The 4893-nt window shown below is 40.8% G+C and overlaps 1 long non-coding RNA gene across 1 annotated transcript; it reads left to right on the plus strand.

Annotated features, from left to right (window-relative positions):
* Nucleotides 1-248: 248 nt before the first annotated feature.
* LOC132657411 (uncharacterized) lies at nucleotides 249-4663 on the plus strand. The gene is made up of 2 exons (XR_009595556.1): nucleotides 249-836; nucleotides 1875-4663. It is a non-coding gene; the product is annotated as an uncharacterized LOC132657411 (long non-coding RNA).
* The last annotated feature ends 230 nt before the right edge of the window (nucleotides 4664-4893 follow it).

The following is a 4893-nucleotide window of genomic DNA, read 5'->3' on the forward strand; positions in this document are numbered from 1 at the left end:
TTTTTCACTCTCCACTTTCACTTTCATCAAGAGGCTCTTTAGTTCTTCACTTTCTGCCGTAAGGGTCGTGTCATCTGCCTATCTGAGGTTATTGATATTTCTCCCGGCAATCTTGATTCCAGCGTGTGCTTCTTCCAGCCCAGTGTTTCTCATGATGTACTCTGCATATAAGTTAGATAAGCAGGGTGACAATATACAGCCTTGACGCACTCCTTTTCCTATTTGGAACCAGTCTGTTGTTCCATGTCCAGTTCTAACTGTTGCTTCCTGACCTGCATACAGGTTTCTCAAGAGGCAGGTCAGGTGGTCTGGTATTCCCATCCCTTTCAGAATTTTCCACAGTTTATTGTGATCCACACAGTCAAAGGCTTTGGCATAGTCAATAAAGCAGAATAGATGTTTTTCTGGAACTCTCTTGCTTTTTCCATGATCCAGCGGATGTTGGCAATTTGATCTCTTGTTCCTCTGCTTTTTCTAAAACCAGCTTGAACATCTGGAAGTTCACGTATTGCTGAAGCCTGACTTGGAGAATTTCAAGCATTACTTTACTAGCATGTGAGATGAGTGCAATTGTGTGGTAGTTTGAGCATTCTTTGGCATTGCCTTTCTTTGGCATTGCCTTTCTTTGGCATTGGAATGAAAACTGACCTTTTCCAGTCCTGCGGCCACTGCTGAGTTTTCCAAATTTGCTGGCATATTGAGTGCAGCACTTTCACAGCGTCATCTTTCAGGATTTGAAATAGCTCAACTGATATTCCATCACCTCCACTAGGTTTGTTCATAGTGATGCTTCCTAAGGCCCACTTGACTTCACATTCCAGGATATCTGGCTCTAGGTGAGTGATCACACCATCGTGATTACCTGGGTTGTGAAGATCTTTTTGTATAGTTCTTCTGTGTATTCTTGCCACCTCTTCTTAATATCTTCTACTTCTGTTAGGTCCCTACCTTTTCTGTCCTTTATTGTGTCCATCTTTGCATGAAATGTTCCCTTGATATCTCTAATTTTCTTGAAGAGATCTTGTTGTCCTCTATTTCTTTGCATTGATCACTGAGGAAGGCTTTCTTATCTCTCCTTGCTGTTCTCTGGAACTCTGCATTCAAATGGGTATATCTTTTCTTTTCTCCTTTGATTTTCACTTTTCTTCTTTTCACAGCTCTTTGTAAGGCCTCCTCAGACAGCCATTTTGCTTTTTTTGCATTTCTTTTTCTTGGGGATGGTCTTGATCCCTATCTCCTGTACAATGTCACGAACCTCCATCCATAGTTCATCAGGCACTCTGTCTATCAGATCTAGTCCCTTAAATGTATTTCTCACTTCCTCTGTATAATCATAAGGGATTTGATTTAGGTCATACCTGAATGGTCTAGTGGTTTTCTCCACTTTCTTCAATTTCAGTCAGAATTTGGCAATAAGGAGTTCATGATCTGAGCCACAGTCAGCTCCTGGTCTTGTTTTTGCTGACTGTATAGAGCTTCTCCATCTTTGGCTGCAAAGAATATACTCAATCTGATTTCAGTGTCGACCGTCTGGGATGTCCATGTGTAGAGTCTTCTCTTGCATTGTTGGAAGAGGGTGTTTGCTATGACCAGTGCGTTCTTTTGGCAGAACTCTATTAGCCTTTGCCCTGCTTCATTCTGTATTCCAATGCCAAATTGGCCTGTTACCCCAGGTGTTTCTGACTTCGTGCTTTTGCATTCCAGTCCCCTATAATGAAAAGACATCTCTTTTGGGTGTTAGTTCTAGAAGGTCTTGTAGGTCTTCATAGAACTGTTCAACTTCACAACTCGATAAATTTGAGATAGTTTGATATAGACCATGCCTTTTCTCACATTCTAAAATCCCTTTTTAGTTCTGCCTTCTCTTATTGCAGTACCCAGGACATCCCATAATAAGCAGCAGCATCTATATCAAAAGAGGCAGAAGAAACGGCTGGCTCTCAACACTGCCCCATTTCACAGATGCTTGTCCTCAGGGCTTATGAGGTGCTGCCTAGCTGTAATCCGCAGCATCCTTCCACCAGCTCCCATGAGACAATTCTCAGTTGGATTTAATGATCTCCACATATTGACACCAATGTATCATCTCCTAAAGGCCCAGAATTAGCAGACAAGATGAATCCTGAGTGATACAAATCCTACCTATCAAACAGGCTAAAGGTGAAGTCTAACTCTGTCTGGACTGTCGGGACATTGTAAAAAGGAATGTGAGTCATATCACCTGACCCCCTCCTACGCATACAGAGATACAGGGTCTTAGGAGTCTACGAAAACACTTTCTGGGAGAGGAAGCAAAAAGGAATAACTCGAAACCACCTGGAATTCTACCTCCCAGCAAACATTAGCACTGGTGTTGTGTATACATTTGCTCTCACGTGATCCATTATATATTGACATGCATGATTTTGCTGTGGACGATCTTCTTTGTTCAGTGTACTTGTGGACATTTTTGCATCTCATTAGATATATAATATATAATATAGTGGTAGCTACCCTTGATTGCTGCTTATTATTAGCTGAGGTCTGTGCATTTGACATGTATTATCTCCATTTTCATAATAGTGATTGTAAGTTAGGCATCATTATTGTTTTTAATTTACAGATGAGGAAACCAAAGCACAGAGGGATCAAGCATCTTGCTCAAGGTCACAAGACTAGTTTAGTGGCAGAACAGGCACTATAACCAGATCTGTTTGATTCCGAAACTCATGTCATTTCTGCCAGTATGCTATTCTACAACAATCTTATGCAAACTTCTTTAGCCCTGGAATGCATTCTTTAAAGGACTTCTTCTGTAAGCCTAATATGTAAACCAAAATGAAGTGGACTATACTGAATAGGAGTGGGAGGCTCTCAGTCTTACCTGTTCCTGTCCCCTTGCCCCTCCCTGGCTGATAGTTCCCCCCCATACAACCCCCACCAACCAGAGGCAACTGCTGAAGCAGCCCAAGGAACCCCTTGGAATTGGGAAAGACCAGTTTGGAAAACACAGTCTGCATATTCTTTTAACAGACTTCACGGGATTCACTTTTATGGATATAGCATCACTGATGCAACCAGCTGCCTCCTGCTGTGGAAAGCAATCTCGATGATGCATTTTATACACAATCATGATTTTTTTTTTTCTGGATATATTTCTGAAAGTGAAATGTTTGGGTCAAAAATATGTCAATTTTGATACCAAAACTCCCTTGGGAAGATAAAACCACATAAATTAATTCCCATATGCAAAACCAGGTTCTGCACATTCTCCCCACAACTAGATGTTACTGCTTAAAGCCAATTTCTGTCAATTGTATATGCAAAAGTATATTGCAGTTGTTTTAATTTACATTTTTTGAGTTACTGAAAATATCAGACATTTTAAAGTTTGTTGACTAACTTACTTTCCTTCTTTTGTGCATATCCAGCTCATATTCTTTGCCTTTTATTTTTCCTCTACTGAGGCATTGGTCTTTTATTTTCTATTTATAACATCTATTTTTAATGTAGGAATATATTAATCCTTCATAAGTCACATAGACTATAGACTGTTAATATATTAATATACATACAGAATATGTCACATTGAATTTTACCTTTTATTTATGCTGGTTTTTTTTTACTTTAAAAGTGTTACTTTTTAGACCATAGGATCAGATAAACATTCTTCTATATGTTTTAATTCTTTGATTTTTAAAAAATCTGAATTCTTTAGTCTGTTTGAAATTTAATTTGTTACATTATATAAAGAAGTGAACTAACTTCCTTCTATAACTAACTCACTGCATTTAATTATCTTATTGCAATGACTAGGACTTACTAGACTTCTACTATATAAATTGCATTGCATTATATATATTGTAGCTGCAGAGTTATGACTTGGTGTGGTGGTTCTCAGCCTTGAGCAATGTTACCTACTCAAGGGACGCTTGGCAACGTGTAGAGACATTTTTGACTGTTACAACTTGTGGTGGGGAGGAAAGTGTGTGCCACTGGCATCTAATAACTGGTAACCAGGGATGCTGTCAAGCATACTACAGCGCAGAGGACATTCCCCCACAGCAAAAAATTTACTAGCCCCAAAATCTCAATAGTGCTGAGGCTGGAAAACGTCATGTTAAATAACAGCAGAATTAGCAAATCCCTTTCGCTTTTTGCACTTACTCCATTGCAAAGCAGAGTGTTACTTGTTAGCGACAACCTGCCTTACGGTCTCTGATGATCCCTCTGGAATGCCTCTGTAGATTTACTCTCTCCCTACAGAAGAGTGATGCAGACGGTGCTATGAAGGATGTAGATGCCTCGGTCAACACTGAGAAAAGGAGAAAAAAAGCAGTGTAGCCACGAGTAACACATCGGCAGTGTGTAGTGTTGCTTTTCCTGTCTTGAGACCTCTGTGTACCCCCGACAAGGATGAATAAGAGCCTCTTCAACTACCCTCCGGTTGGTTCTCTCGATTGCAACCTCCATCAGTTAAAGATGCATTCTTCACCTTTGTGTAGGTGTTCTTCATGAAGACCTGGATTCGAAACCCCAACCCCTCACTTGCTGGCTGTGGGTGTGAGACCCTGGGCAAGGTCCTTTCTTCACTAAGCCTCTGAGACTGTTTTCACAAAGCATAACCTGGGATGCCATGAAGTGCGCTTTCAACTTGATAAGTAGATGCCTGGCTCAGTATCTAGAATATGTGTATGTATGTATTTAGTCCTTAAGTCATATCAGACTCTTGTGACCCCACAGACTGTAGGCATGCCAGGCTCCTCTGTCCATGGGACTTCCCAGGCAAGAATACTGGAGTGGGCTGCCATTTCCTTCTCCAGGGGATCTTCCTGACGCAGGTACCAAACCCACATCTCCTGCATTGGCAGGAGGATTCTTTACCATTGAGCCTCCAGGGAAGCCCCATCTGGA

Source organism: Ovis aries, chromosome 11 (assembly GCF_016772045.2).
Source record: "Ovis aries strain OAR_USU_Benz2616 breed Rambouillet chromosome 11, ARS-UI_Ramb_v3.0, whole genome shotgun sequence".
NCBI lineage: Eukaryota > Metazoa > Chordata > Mammalia > Artiodactyla > Bovidae > Ovis > Ovis aries.